This window comes from Mytilus edulis, chromosome 11 (genome assembly GCF_963676685.1).
Source record: "Mytilus edulis chromosome 11, xbMytEdul2.2, whole genome shotgun sequence".
NCBI classification, from domain to species: domain Eukaryota; kingdom Metazoa; phylum Mollusca; class Bivalvia; order Mytilida; family Mytilidae; genus Mytilus; species Mytilus edulis.
Window position 1 is genome coordinate 35,383,795 of NC_092354.1, and position 17,210 is coordinate 35,401,004.

At 33.9% G+C, this 17,210-nt stretch overlaps 1 long non-coding RNA gene across 1 annotated transcript; it reads right to left on the minus strand.

The window, feature by feature from the left end:
* Positions 1-7,407: 7,407 nt before the first annotated feature.
* LOC139495514 (uncharacterized) lies at positions 7,408-9,680 on the minus strand. Its single transcript, XR_011657374.1, has 2 exons — positions 9,448-9,680; positions 7,408-8,386 (listed from the first exon to the last, which is right to left on the minus strand). It is a non-coding gene; the product is annotated as an uncharacterized lncRNA (long non-coding RNA).
* Between the last annotated feature and the right edge of the window lie 7,530 nt (positions 9,681-17,210).

A 17,210-nucleotide genomic window follows, 5' to 3' on the forward strand; every position in this document is an offset into this window, starting at 1 on the left:
CCAGCCCAGTAGTCAGCACTTCGGTGTTGACATGAATATCAATTATATGGTCATTTTTATAAATTTTCTGTTTACAAAACTTTTGAATTTTTCGAAAAACTGAGGATTTTCTTACCCCAGGAGTAGATTACCTTAGCCGTATTTGGCACAACTTTTGGGAATTTTGGGTCCTCAATGCTCTTCAACTTTGTATTTGTTTGGCTTTTTAACTATTTTGATCTGAGCGTCACTGATGAGTCTTATGTAGACGAAACGCGCGTCTGGCGTATAAAATTATAATCCTGGTACTTTTGATAACTATTAAGACATCCAAAAGACATTTATGAGAGGCATCCAAAAGACATTTATGAGAGGCATTCATGATCTTGAATAGTACATTCAGAAAAACAATCTCTATCTCCGAGATGTAACACGATGTCCAGTGAGGAGTGATATCTGAAACATTGTTTGCATATAACGTGTTACATTTAATTAAAGTTTCTCTAAATTGTTTTTACCGGGTTAGAAACAGTAGCAAAATCAAAATTGACGAACAGACGCGGGTACGTCCCGACCACTTCATCCCAACTGCTTTAGAAAGCGAAAGGTTAGCTGGTGGTGGAATTGAGAAATTGTGAATGACTGACAATCAATCACGCATTAAAAACCGTTAGAATTTATATGAACAAGTACACACCCGTGATATCGCGGGTCCGTGACTGAATTAAAGTATATACAACTGTAACTATGCCTAAGCCTTATTTTAGTAATTGGTATTGTCATCTGATAAAGTCATGTCGATTATAACATACACAATTTTCTCTGCTTTCAAATCTTTCTGTTTGAACCCGTCGACCTGGAACTTGTCAATTATTGGAAATATTAATTATTTGGAAAACAAAAGGTCCAGGCTATCCAGGAATGGTGTATTTTTTAATCAACAGCATTGTCCTATATTAGTTATCTTAGAAAGTCTTGCTGATTGCTGAATAAAGCTACAATAGGGAACAATTTGACAATGATTGAATTTAGTAGTGTCAGCCCTTTGATTATGACCCGTGTATATAGCAAAATCCTAAATACACCGTTTGGTGGTGCGCCTGTCAAATGCGGAACGTACAGATAAGGTAATAGCTAACAGGTAAATATACTATTGGTATCGGTATCGGATTAGACCCGGAACTTGTTAATTGTTGGCAATATTAATTATGTGGAAAACAAAAGGGTCTGGAGTGGTGTAATTTTTAATCTACACCATTGTCCTATATTAGTTATATATAGAGTTGAATTCTTTGATTTGTCGTTTTTACCCGATTACGGCTGACAAATTGGACCTCGCAATTTTAGTATTATAGATATATAGACCGTTCTTACAATATTGACACAATTAGTACTTATTTTAAATTTTCCCTCAAACTTAAAACTCAAGCACCTTCGTCCTATCTCCAAATATTTGGCATGTTCCAATTTTTTTTTATTGATATGAATTTCTAAAAGGTTTATTGAAAGGCGGGACGCAAAAAACAAGAGTTTTCTTTTTTTTTATAGATCGTAAAAGGTGTCACATTACAAATGTGTTTGCAGGGTTTATCAAGGGCAAAGTTATCAGATATATTAGAACAATAAATAATGATGTTGATTTACAACATATTTTGTTACAGTAAGATTGAACTTAATAAAGAGATGATACAAGGAAAATGAAATCGAAAAGTCCATAACTGACGCTCTGATTTATTCAGAAAAAGGCCCCCCCCCAAAAAAAACACACACACAAAGGAAATTCCTTTAGAATGGGCAACGAAATTTAATCCATGCATTCATAAATTAAAACAATGCATTAGTTAACATTGGGATCTACTAAAACAGGATACAGTTTACAACGGTGTATTTTCCAGCAAACTTTTAGTGGACGACCAATTGATATATTTTGGGGAAAAGGGAAAAAAAAGGGGGGGCAGGAGGATTTGTTTTTGATCGGTTATTTATTTTTGTAAACTAAGAGGACAGATTATTCATTTTCTGCTCTGTTGAAGCAATATTTTTTTTATTTTCACCAAAGCAAGGGACTGATTATTCATTTTTACAACTATATTTATGATGTTCGAAAACATAATTTTTCAACGATTTGTTTGTTATAAATAATAAAGTCATTATGTACCATTTAATCAGAATAAATCCTACTCCTCTTCAAAAATGAATATTTTTATATTCCCAACTGCGTATTGCATACATACATGTACATTGGTCGGTCTTAATTTGCTAAGGCGGCTTAACCCATGTTAGCCCGGTGGTTACTTCCAGTTCGGGTAAGACACTTCATTTGCTAAAAAAACAGCCGAAGGAGCACAACGGCTTAAGCCGATCTTGCAGGTCTCCACAGAGCGACAAGACATCGCCAGGTTAAAAGAAGTATGGTGGAGAGCGAATGGTAAGGTAATTTGTCGAAGCTTAAAATTTCAGATAGTAATACATCTGGGAACAGTAAATCTATTTGGTGTATTTAGTAATACACCAAGTATTATTTAATCATTTATCAACTGCATATAAACAGTTATCACGTTTTATGAATCACACAGGCCGGAATACGTACCCAAAATATATTTATCGAAATATTGTTGGCATAGGTTATACAGTGGTATTTACATTTAAAAATATAAGTTATAAGGATAATGCTGTTCTTTTAAATAGATTATACCGTTATTTTCTAGTCTGAATGGTTTTACACTAGTATAAATTTTTGGGGCTCTAGCTTTGGCTCAACTTATTGTAGCTCGCTGTTCGATGTTGGCCAATGCTCCGTGTTAAGGACCATACCTTGACCTGTAATGGTTAACTTTTATAAATTGTGACTTGGATGCATGCAGATTTGTCTCATTGGTACTCTTGCCACATCTTCGCAGAGGTAGATTTAGAGCGGGCCAGGGGAACATTTGGTTGATTATATAGGAAATCAATGAAGCATGATCGGAGTGGGCACCCTCTTAGGCAGTCAGTGGCCCCCCACTTTTGAAAATTTCTGGATCCGCCACTGCTTCCTTTGTCTATATAGTGTGTCCATTTTGTTTATTATGTTTATATGTCAACAAATATTCAACTTTCAACATCAATAAAAACTGATTTTTATGCTTTATAAATGTTATAGTTCTATAACCATTGTTTAAAAAATACTTCTGTTCTTTTTCTTTAAAGTTGCAAGAAAGTGTACATTTTAAGTGGACCTGCTATATTTGCCACTAGAAGGCCCAACTGCTTCCATTGACAGCTTGTCAGAGCAGGAGACTTCCAAATAACTAACATTTTTGTAAACGGCAGATTTAGGTCAGTTGATTAACACAACATTAAATAAAATTGCATATTTTGTTATGATAATTTAAAATTAATGAGGGTATATTGGATAGGGACAGAAACTTTGCCTTGCAACAGGCCACCTACGGACCCCTCAAAGAGTTGTTGCAAGGGTTCTTAACGTGCAAAGAGCGTGGCACTCTCTTTACACGAGGCATCGGATTTAACGTCCCCTTCTGACGGACGTGACTGCGAACTTGATACATCCCGCACAGCCAAACGGACGCCCCACTTCAGCAAGCGTTTTACTGCCGGTCGGGAGAAGACCAAGCCACCCTTGGGGTATCGCTCTTTTTAAAAGAATGGTCAATGATTCATTTGAAATCTTACTCAAGTCGATCAATACCATTTGTTCTCATTAGACTTTCAAAATACATTCACACAGACAACACATGTATGGTGATGTTGCATGTAAGTGTAATTACTGTTTGAAACTGTTTTAACATTTCAGTAATCTTACAGCTAAAAGGCCTATAATATTAACAAACAAACTAGATTATTGAGTATTCAAAACTTGATCTTTTTGACTACCTTTTGACCAAAGTGAACTAATTCAAACATCATAATCACAAGAAATTTATCAAGATGCTGCAATTATCGATCTAATAATCATAAAGTAAACAAAATATGTCTTTCAATTGTAATTTGTGAGATCATAATACTAACATACCAGTAAGTTAAATATCAAACATTGATTTCACGGACTGTATTTCATATCTACAATTGGGGCAGGACAGGTTTGTCCCATTGTTTCAATCTGCAGAGCACAGACTAAACATGCTGTGTGGCTGTACGGCACAAAGAAGGCATAGCACTCTCTTTCTGTACATATACCACATTTCCGATGAGGCAGGTTCAAAGTAACCTGAAAAGAACAGAACTGTAAGTAGGAACAATGCTATAAATGTGAAAGATATATAATTCAAAGACAATCAACGACTGCAATATTTGCATGTTTTTGCAGATTTGGAAGACATAACAATTCGTTAATGAATTTGTAATTGATTTAATATTGCTTAATGATCAGCTAATAAATTCAGCTTGCAAAATTTTGATTCAAACAGTATCAGTTTGATGATGAGTCACGAGTTGGTTGACCGTTATGGAATAACCGTTTCACAAATGATATCGGATATGTTCCTTACGTCGTAACTACAATCCCCTTCCCTTTCATGAATGTGACCTACCGAATTAGACTTTTTACCGCATTTGTAATCATAAAGCAACACGACGGGTGCCACATGTGGAGCAGGATCTGCTTACCCTTCCGGAGCATCTGAGATCACCCCTAGTTTTTGGTGGGGTTCGTGTTGTTTATTCTTTAGTTTTCAATGTTGTGTCATGTGTACGATTGTTTTTCTGTTTGTCTTTTTCATTTTTAGCCATGGCGTTGTCAGTTTGTTTTAGATTTATGAGTTTGACTGTCCCTTTGGTATCTTTCGTCCCTCTTTTGATGAAATATACCATGCAAAACGAAACAAAAAGATTCCTATCACATATTAGATTTTCCTGATTTATTATTTATATCATAATATGTTATGTGACATACATGTAGTATAAACAGCAGTTTATAAATTGTGATTCCTTTAATCATTGGTAACGATTGAAGTGTGTAGTGAGGGGCCGAGAGTGTGAGTATTTGTTTAACCAGGAATATTTTATGTAATACACCATTTCAATGGTAACAAGTTTTAATATTTCTTGATTTTGATGCCCTCAAGGCCATAATCTTATCCTGGGTGTTTTGTTTTTTGCTGATGAAGGGTTTCAGTTTTTTTCTAAACCCTGGTCCGGAGACCATGGGGATATTCTCCCTGTTGCTCATTCCTGTTATCATGGTTATTGGTTCTTCTGTCATGTCTGTTGAACAACTCTCTATCTCTCTCTCTGTTGTACCCGAGAACAATCAGCAGATGATCAAGCCTACTGAACATGTTGAAGTAAAAGAGTAAATACTTAGCAATGAGCATGATGAGTCTATGAACTTCTGTATACTTTTAAAATTAGCCAATTTATTAAAATATGTAATTAGAATGAGACTGTCAGACTGGTAGAATGAGTTGGCCTTTTAGTTTTGTAATGTCCAATGAAGTCCATATCTTGTTCTTTCTTAAATAAAATAAAATATCTTGCCAAGATCTATTTTGGGCCACTCCTTTACATCTGAAGACCAGTCATCATCTTTTAAAGACCTGTGGTAATCTATATTTGCTGTTGCTTGTTTCCCATACATGAAAGTCCTCTTGCAGATAAGAAATCTTTTAATTTGCCAAAGGCATTATCTGTATTATCCATTTTAAATTTACCTAAAAAAATTAGGATTGAATTAGAAATGCTGTCAGGATAAATGCTAATTTTCGATCCTTTGATCTGATTAATCTATGTAGTAGATTCAACGAGTGTGATACTATTATTACTGATTTTATTACGATATACAGTTTTGATTTCAATTATATATGTGTCGTCTCTAAAGTCAATTTATACAATAGTCCAATAGATATTCTTTTCACATATGTAGATATAAGAAGCTGTGGTATGAGTGCCAATGAGGCAACTCTCCATCTAAGTCACAAAAGTAAATTGATTAAAAAGATTTTTCTTGATATTTTCGCGGTTCAATTTCCCTTTTATCCGTACAAAATTGTTGATGTTTGCGAAATCGTTTTTTTAATAAACTTTGAAATCTTGCTAGTGTTAATTTCGGTAGTCATTTGATATACTAGAAATCATTGTTTCTATGTAAAGATGAAAACAATTAATTGAAGGTCTTTTTTTCCAGGTTCAGTGTTCAATACTGCTGACTTTTGATAATTTTTTAGATCACATTAGTTCATTTTCTATTTTTAAATAGGAAATTGTAAATGGTATAGACTTGCGTAGCTTTTGTCTCGTGGCTGCCTTGAAATTATCTGGTGTGAAGCTGTACTTTTCCTCACAGATAACAATATGCTTCAATTTTGGAATAGTTTGATAAAAAAAGGCTAATAATAATGTTTTCCATGAATTTATTTCCCGTTGAAGTTTTCAGTTCGAATTCTACTCGTCATTCTCTTATTGCTTATTAATCCAAAGTAAATTCAAAATATAATTTCATATTCCATAGGGGTTCTTTGTAAACTTTGATGACCCAGTTTTTTTATTGTCAAATATGACGCTCAAAAATTTGAGCGGTACAATTAAGTTCAAGTTCATACAAGTGATTACATATCGATTACACTGATTATTTAACAATAAAATAGTTATCAAAGGTACCAGGATTATAATTTAGTACGCCAGACGCGCATTTCGTCTACATAAGACTCATCAGCGACGCTCACATCAAAATATTAATTATTTAAGCCAAACAAGTAAAATGTTGAAGGGCAATGTCGATCCAAAATTCCAAAAAGTTGTGCCAAATACAGCTAAGGTAATCTATACCTGAATAAAACAAAGTCGAAGTTTGTAGAAATGATATATTCTTTATAGTTTTACAATATAATATAGATGGACAAACTACCGGTGACTAAACTGTATCTAGACATGATTTTCTCTCTTTGAATAAAGTACACAGTAATAAACCTACGTTTTTAATTAAAACATTATCCTCAGATGACATTACTCCATAGAAAAAGATGACAAAATTCCAGTGGAATTCCACTGGAAAGCCACTGGCAAGATCAGTGGATTAACCACTGGATTCCAGCGGTAAAAAATGTCTGGCATTCCACTGATCTACTGGAATTCCACTGATTTACCAGTGGTAACTCCAGTGGAATGCAACAAGTTCCAGTGGTATTTTCTCTGGCATTCCACTGATCTACTGGAATCTTCACTGGTAAATCAGTGGAATTTCTGTAGATTCCACTGGAATTATCAATGATAAATCAGTGGAATTCCAGTAGATTCCACTGGAATTATCACTGGTCAATCAGTGGAATTCCAGTAGATCAGTGGAATGCCAGACAATTTCTCTCCAGTGGAATTCCAATAAAAAATTGTTGTATTGAATAATTTGCGGTCACAGTACTTGTTTTGGAAATTAGGGTTTCGGTAAATCATGCATCATGCTAACTCACAGTTTAACAAAAACAACCATAAATCTTTGTGGTATGATCATTCTTTAATCTTCACTATAAAAAATTCATTTCTACTGAAAGTACAAATATAATGAAGCAATTATAATATCCACACTATAAAAATTATACTGCATGAAAATTCCAATTTAAATAAAAAACTAAAAAGTTATGAGACATAGGATCAGCGTTTTCTTCAGAAAATTTGTTCAGATGGGGATATAATCACAAGCCCGCCTTGTTCTTAAATTGTATTAAAGAATACACCATTTTTGAAGGGGCATTAATTGAGAGGGATCTCCGTCATCCCTTGCTCTGAAGAAAACCCCTGAGGATGCCCCTATTGTTTTCTACAATTGCAAAGTAGGTAGATCTTGACATACTGAACATTTTTGCAATTTAAACTTAACCAGGTGTCTTTGATTGTTTTAGAAATAAAGACCAAAAAGGTTAAAATTTTGAAAATTTGACAAAGGGCAATAATTCCAAGATGGGTTTCGGAATTTTCTTGAAAATTGCATGGTAGATCTTGCCATGCTGATCACGTTTACCCTATGTCAGTTTTTCGATATCTGTAATGGTTTTTGAGTTATTAGCCAAAAACAGCAATTTACCCCTATGTTCTATTTATAGCAACAGCAGCCATGTTTTTCATCGGATCAATATAAAATGATAATCGTTTGAAGAGGACATGTCAAACATCATTCCTATCAAGTTCAATCCAATCTACCCAGCCGTTTCAGAGGAGAAGATTTTTGAAAAAGTTAACAAAGGATGCCAAGTGATGGAAAAGTTCACCTGTTCTTTTAGGACAGGTGAGCTTAAAAAAATGTACATCTAAATACACTCATTCTAAAAAATATACATCTACATATAAATACACTCATTCTAGTCTAATTTTTTTCTTAGTTTTCTAATTTTGTCGTTCATAATAACAGTAATTTTCCCCCATTCCTTGGTCTTGTCTTCAATGGAGATTTCCTTCAGGAATCTGCTAAATATTTCACCTGAAAAAGAAAATGTTATTGTGTGTAATGGACGCCAGCTGGAAGTGCAATTTTCTATATTTGTTACTCACTTTCATACCAAATTTCATCCTATATAATATTCCATTCATGTATGATTTTTGAATTATTTTTTTATCAATGTTTCGACTTTGACCGCCATAAAACCGAAAGTTCTTACTATGACCAGGCACAACTCTGGATGGCCCCAGCTTTTTGGTAGGTAGCGCATTCAAAATTCAAATCAAAATACACAAAATGTATGAACGTGTGGATCGTATTGCACAGAAATACATAGTCCCCTACCGGTTGAACAAGGTTTATTATGCCATCAAAAATAGTCAAAGATGTACAAAATGCAAGCTTGATCTGTAAGTCATCCTGGTAGACTTGCATACCAAAAATTGTCTAAATGAAATGAATATCTGCGAGCATTACAAAATGAACAGCTGCACCATTGGGCATGATATGACCGCAGCATTTTGACACATTAAAGTTGAATACATGTACATTTAAAGTGCTGGTAATCATTGATACATAATATATAATGTTGGTCGTACACCAAAGATGTAAAAAAAATAATTAAAATTAAAATGTGGTACTTTAAAAACGTGCGGTTATATGACCCCCTTTGGCAGCTTAAAGCTTGAAAACAGTAATAGCTTTACAAAAAATATCTGCACTCATCCAGAAGCTCAATTTTTAAGTCAAGAGGAATCCAAAGAAACAATTAAGTCCCTTCTGATGAAAAATAAAAAAAAATGAAGTTCTTTGTAAACTTTGGCCCGCTATAGCTCGAAAATCAATTGAGTGCTATGTTTATTTTTATAAGGTATTCCATTGAAAAAAACTGCAGCAAAGTAGACTTAAAATTAAAAACAAATTTGAGATTCATGCATCTCTTTTATCTCAGGAATGGTCAATGATACGTTAAATCCGTCTGCATACTCCAGATGGAGAATTTTGTAAAGAAACCCCAATTAAATAGGGGATAAAGGTTACTATTTTGCAAAATAAGGAATATTAAAATAAAGAAAACTGTAATATATAAAAGGGGAACATACTCTTGATTGCATGCTTCTTGTCCACAGATATTGCTTTAAAGTTGTGCTGCTTGTTCCCATATATGGTGCATGCTTCTATTTCCTCGTTGGACAGCACAAACTCAATGAGATTAAGGACCAACTTTTCGGCTGTTTTTGCCCCAGCACGACATCTTAACAAATCAGTTCTTCTAATAGAGATGCCATATCTGGCATCCCCCACAAAAGCTAATTCTGAAAAATAAAGAAAAAAATGCATGTACATGTATGTATGCACTTATATGAAACTAAAGACAAGCAACCTGTTGACATCCATAAAATTATAAATAAACATAATTATGACAACCACACAAATGTCTAATTGAAGTGTATCCCACACATTCAAAGTCCTAGCTGCTAAATAGAAAGTTGATTACAAACAGCAACCAAAATTACTTATATCATATACAACTCATCAAAACAAATTAAGCTGCATAACAAATTTGAAATCATATAAACATCAAAGAGAGGCACTATTTTGTTTATACAGAACTTTCCCCTTTTATTATTACATGCTTTGAAAAATTCCGCTATTAAACAAGAAACTGAAATCGCTATAAACAATTAACCTATATGCCCCATCAGTATGGAGCTTTATACATATTTGAAATTGATCTTATCTGACAGTGAAGGTCAAGAAAATTATAGCCATAAGTCTTTTTACATAATTTTATGTATAATTCATGTTATCATCTTTCCCTACATCTATCTCAGTCTGCTGTGTACTTTCGCAAAAGTTGTAACCGGTTGACCTGGAGATATCACAGAGCTGACCTTGACTTACCACGGAATTCTCCCAACGTTTGGAAACCAATAGTTATCTTTTTTTTAAAGAAATATATTTGATCAAAACAAGCATCTATTATATTTTGTTTTATCAATTAGGCAATGTTTAGGCAAACATATTTATATCTGCTATCTGTATATTTATGTTAGCTTTCTTGCTTTTGTTGATTTTTTTTCTCCATAAATACAGCTAGGATTGACAACTAATACAAATAAATTTTGGAAAATCACTTGGATCATTTTGAATATCAGTATTTAGTGAGAGTTTTATGTCTCTAGCATATTTTGATTTTTCGTATGGTAGGTGGTGAGCAGTTCTCTTTTCTGTAGTTCCACATAAACGACAGTTATAGTCTGGGTCCATTATTTACCATATCTGTTGACAAAAAAAAAGACTATATTGGATTTGTTTTAATGGGTTGAAGGGTAGAAAAAGCACATCATAAGTTGTGATTGAAAGTTGTTTGTCTTACGTCCAGTGGCATGTATTTCATTCATATTCGGGACTGTACTGTATACTATATTGAAAATTGAGGCGATTTAATCAAGATTTAAAAAAAAGACTATTTGATTATAGAGCAATTATAAGACTTAATCCAAATCCAGGGTTGGTATAACACCATGTTAAATAAGGCTTTACGTATATAATTATATATGAAATATCCTGACTGCCAAATATACATCACTGAATTCTGATTTCATGGACATGTATATGTTAAGTGCACTGTAAAACAGTTTCAGTTTACGTTTTTGATATAGACATTAAACCTTGTTTTTTAAGTGTATATATAAAGTATTAGATTTACAGTAGAAGTTGATAACTTTAAGATTTGTCCTTGTGAGAAAACAATACTCGGGTCATAAGACTTTTTAAATCTTGGCTAGTATATATATTGGCATAGTCATACATGTTCAAATGATAAAATACTGACCATGGCTTTATATAATCGGAAAGGTCTTTCAATTCCGGGTAGACATGAAGTTTTTATATTCACAATTAAAAAGATATTAACCAACATTATATAAATACCTACACAACAAAGTGAGATCTCTGTTTTCTTCTGCTGTATTTTGTTGATGTTGGTACTTGTTCGATTAATTTTCGTATTTTAAACTGGAAATTTCTACTTTCCAGGATTATCCAGTACCTTAACTATATAGATTACTCGAAACTTCACAGTATTTATTTTTAACCGGCGGTAACCGGAACACACCTTAATTACGATTTAAACTTAACCCACAAACTAATGAAATATTGTCACTCACCACTTCAAAACGTTGTAGTATTCAAAGTTCTCGTCCGATTTTCTTGTTTTGTACATCAGTCGATTTGTTTCTGAAAGACCACAGACGAGATTGAAATAAACAAAGGGGTTTTCCGACAGGTATTAGAGATAACCCTTCGCAATAAAAACCACGTGATGATAAGAAGTATGTCTGGTCAGTTTAGGACGGCGGCATCGCACATGGTCACAAAGGGCTATTAACGATAACATACTAATTAGTCAGTTTCCATATCTTTTCTACAGAGCTCCCCGGGTTATAAATAAGTGCTAATAAATCGTTGAAGTTCCTGTCAATATAATACTTCCATGGTATAATTTATTAGTATAATTAAATTATTGTGAGTGCATTTTTATCTTCTTTTTTTGAAAAAACAAAATACTGATCGCAAAAATTTGAATTGCAAAATTTTATGAAACACAAATAAGATGACTTCTTTCACGCAATACTGTAAACTCTGAAAATGTAGATAAAATTACAAATTTGGATGCATAACTACATGAACTAACTAAGATGTGATGATGCTCAAGGCCAAAATAATGATTTAATAAACAATTACCTAAACAATGAAAGACCAAATAAAAAAAACTGTCTAAGGACAAAGTTACAATGTATGCAGGAGAGATTCTTCTTTATTTTGCCATGTATAACAATTGCATATGCTTATATTAATTAATATATTAAGTTCATTTCAATGGTTGTTGTGGAATTCCAGATTTTAATATCTATCTTTGCAGAAAACATATATCGACTTCACCTTAATTGAAACTCTTGTGTCCGCAACACAAATAACCATCACAAAACTGATCAACCTGGACAAATGCCAACTTTTCTGGGTAGCCTGTCAGAGTATGGTGTAAGACTGAGGCAGTCTGACATTGATAACTTCAAAAGGGATATATACCAGCCCTACCTAGAAAATGTGATCCAGAACCTCCATGACAGATTTCCAGACAACCAAGTACTGGATGCACTATCTGTCATGGATCCAGACCTCTTAAATGCAGATGACCCTTCAACACATAAAATTGAAGGTATTTACTTTGAAGTACTCAATATATAACTAGTTATGAAATATATATATAAAATACAAATAAATCTTACTACTTATTGTCTGAGGATAAGAAAAAACTTGTAAACAAATAGTAAAACATTTGTAATTACCAAGCTGGACCATACACATACAGTATGATTATTCAACTGTAGTTTTAGACATATGATCCCTGCACTACACTATTTTTTTTCAGACTCTAGCCAAACATTTCAAGTCAGTTGGAAGTGAAATAGAAGTTCTGGAAGAATGGAAAACACTGAGAACACTGTTAGTGAAAGAATGTAAAGACATGACATTTAGGAAGACCATGAACAAAGTTGCCAGTCTTGGAACTTTGTATCCTTGTCTGTCTAAGTATGCAGCAATTAGTCTTGTTTTGCCAGTTTCAACAGCTGATTGTGAAAGATGTTTTTCATGCTTGAACAGAGTGAAAACATCCTTGAGAAACAGACTATGCCAAAATGTGCTGAACTGTTTAATGCATATATCAGTTGAAGGACCAAAGGAGGAAGCTTTTGATTTTGACAAATGTGTGGTGACCTTTGGAAAGTTAAAACAGAGGAAAATATCAACAAAATAAGGTGTACTTGACATTAATTTGTAAATAACTACTGCAGACTGGATTATTTTCATTATTGTTTGTAACTTAAGGGCCTTCATGTATTCCTCTCATCTGTGAAAAATACTTTAGAGTTGCAGGATTTGTATGAATTACAGTAACTTTAATAAAACAATTAGATTGGTAAATGGCTTTTAATATATACATTATGTAGTGTAAATAGTTCTGAAAAAAAAAGAAGCGTCGCGCCGCGTTGCAAATTAACCATGGACCCACCATGCATGAGAATTTTTCTAGGGAAGACACTGAGACCACATTTATTCTGTGTCAAAAACCTATGCTGAATCCAGCTTGAATGTTGTGTCCATACTTGCCCCAACCGTTCAGGGTTCAACCTCTGCGGTCATCTGGTTATACCCAGAGGCTGATTTCTGGAAAAATTTTGTGGCTTATAAGGGAATCACTGAAGCATGACCGGAGCGGGCCCCCTCTGATGCAATCAAAGGGTCCCCACTTATGAAAATTTCTGAATCCGCCACTGATACCCATTCTAGTGGTGGGATCGTGTTGTTTGTCCTTCCGTCTCGTTGTCTCGTGGGGACAACTAGTCTTTTAGCTCACCTGGCCCAAAAGGTCTGTCGTCGTTCACTTTGACAAAAATCTTCTCTGAAACTAATAAATCAACATGACCAAAATGGTCAATTGACCCCTTCAGGAATAATTGCCCTCCATAGTCTTTTTTTTTTAACAAATTTAGTAAATTTTTACAAAATATTTTCCACTGTAAATACTCTGCCAAGTTCAATAATGATGGCGATAATTGTTAGCAGCAAGAATGTTCAGTAAAATAAGATCTACAAACATCACAAAAACACAATTTTGTCATGAACCATGCACATAGACCCAAGGGGAGCAACATAGGCTCAAAAAGAGTCTCTAGTTACAGTTTATGCATCCCAACATTTAATAGTAATAAACTTTCAGGCATTTCTTTTTTTTTCAGATGGCGTTTTGTTGTACACGAAGGAGTTGATGGATTCAGTAGGCTTATAGTTCTCCTTACCATTTCAACAAACTCAGCAACAGTTCTACAATCGTTCATAACAGCTGTACAGAAATATGGTTTACAATCAAGAGTAGTTCTCACCATGGAACAGAGAATGTATATGTGGCCACTTTCGTGACCTTACAGAGGAAGTATCTTACAAGGCAAACGTGTCCACAACCAAAGAATTGAAATACTTTGGCTAGATATGTGTCGTGGATGCACCAATATATTTTATGATTTGTTCACATTTATGGAAAGGGAAGGCATCTTTGATATGGAAAGTGAAATTCACTTATGGTAACTACATTATGTATTTATGCCAAGGATTCAAAGAACTCTGGACACGTTAAAAATATGTGCAATAATCACAAAATCCGAACAGAAAGAGGAAAAACACCAAAGCAATTGTTTTTAAGGGATGCATTATATCTGTGCAACAGTAACAATGTAGCAGTTAGACGTAATTTTTAATGCCTTTTCACCGTCGTATGTGACGTCATTTTCATAATTTACTACGTTGAGGCCTGGACTGAGTCGGGTGTGTCTATTCTGTGTTGGTCATTCATTATGTATTCGTGTTTGTTTGATGTAATGAGTTAATACTTCAGTTTCATTATGTATATCTGTTATATTCATTTGATAAAATTTACTGTTTGCAATAGCATTAATTGTTCTAAATAATTAGGATGTTCTCATCCCAAGCATACAAACTTAGCCGTATTTGACACAAACTTTTTCAACTTTTGATCTTCAGTGCTGTACAACTTTGTACCCTTTTTTTCGCTTTCGATCTTTTATATCTGGGCGTCACTGGTGAGTCTTGTGTGGACGAGGCGCGTTTTTGGCGTATTAAATTTTAAACCTAATGCTTTTGTTATTCATTAATCATGTGTTTCTTTGTCAAATACGTTTTCCTATTTATTTGTATTGTAGTCCTGTAATATTATGTTGTCATTTCTATGTTATATTTAACATTGCCATTAAAGTGCGAGGTTTGGCATGCCACAAAACCAGGTTCAACCCACCATTTTTTCCTTTAAAAATGTCCTGTACCAAGTCAGGAATATGGCCATTGTTATATTGTTCGTTTCTGTGTGTGTTACAATTTAACGTTGCGTCGTTTGTTTTCTCTTATTTTTGAGTGTAAATTGACATTGCGATAAGACGTGTCACGGTACTTGTCTATCCCAAATTCATGTATTTGGTTTTGATGTTATATTTGTTATTCTCGTGGGATTTTGTCTGATGCTTGGTCCGTTTCTGTGTGTGTTAGTTACATTGTAGTGTTGTGTCGTTGTTCTCTTATATTTATGCGTTTCCGTCAGTTTTAGTTTGTTACCCCGATTTTGTTTTTTGTCCATGGATTTATGAGTTTGAACAGCGGTATACTACTGTTGCCTTTATTTACAGAAATGTTTAAAAATGATATAGTTCATGAAGAAGACTTTGTTGTTGATTGGGAGGGACCAATTCCAGTTGAAGACATTTATGTAACCACAAACTGTCCAATTCCACCAGAAAATTTAAATGAACTAAAGAGGCAGATTTATCCTTTTATGGATCATACTCATGTAAAATGGTCCTTCCATTCAATAATTAAATATATATATATATATATATATATCCAATATTTTTGTAAGCCCTAACTTTGTTAACAAAAAGTTTGCATATTTATAGACATCCCACAGTTGTCTGTATGTAGTCATGTGGCGGAAAAACTTGGAAACATATTTCCATTAGAGTTACTCCCTTTAAATTAAAAAAATGCATATTAGTAACAATGCAAGGTAAAAAATTCTACTCCAGAACTTAGGATTTGAGATCCCTTAATCTAGTATAAAAGTTTATGAAAAGTTGATATTGGCACCCAGAAATATCAACTGCTAGATTTTGTCATTAATTTTAAAGGAAAAAAAGACCCACCAAATTCATTGTGAATTGGTTTGCATTGGTATCCGCTATGCTTTTATCTCGCCTTGACCAAGTCAAGTTACGTTGCAACATGCCACCTACGGACCTCTCAAAGAGTTGTTGTAAGGGTTCTTCACATGTAAAGAGCGTATGCAAAGAGCGTGGCACTCTCTTAACACGATACATCGGATTTAACGTCCCTATTCTGACCGGACGTGACTGCGAACTTAATACATCCCGAACAGCCAAACGGACGCGCCACTTCTGCAAGCGTTTTACTGCCGGTCGGGAGAAGACCAAGTGACCATATTTCTATTCCCTATTCACCCTTTTTGGTGTGTGACATGATGATAGCTACATTGTTTTTGTTTTAGAAGTTATTGTAAGTCCTTAAACCTCAGTCCTAGATTTTACAGTATATGTTTTTGATTTCAATGGTTTATATTTACATTTTTTCAGCTATAGAGTTTTTTCTTTGTGTATATATATTTAATACCTGTAAGACTTTGGATGATGATGTGTGTGATCTACTTTTTTTGTGTAACCTGAATGGCAACCTGTCTTATAACATGTTATTGTTTGTTGTACTTTTACCTAATGGGTAACTGTATTGAACAATACAGGGTAGCCATAGGGTTATTTAATTCATGTAAATTTAATTTTTCCGGATCAGATAATTTTTGTTTCAACGGAGAAACTTTTTCGGAAATTCTACTTACCAATTGTCGTTGTTCATTTCTCGTCGTCTCCTTGTCGCTTCTCCAAAGCCTTGATCCAAACATAAATGTTTTATTCCTTCTATTTGTTTTACATTTTATCCTTATAATTGGAAGCGTTGAACAAAATCCTGGCCCAATTGAACATGAAAACGATTTTTCTCGTGAAACTGATAACTCCATATCAATATGCAATATTAACATTCGTAGTTTACGAAATAAGATTGATTTCATTCAAAATTTCGCAGAAGAGTTTGATATTGTAACAATCACTGAAACGCACTTAGATCCAAACATAAATAACGAAGAATTATTGATAGATTCATTTTCACAAAATATATTCCGTAAAGATCGTAATAACGCCGGAGGAGGCCTACTCATTTACAC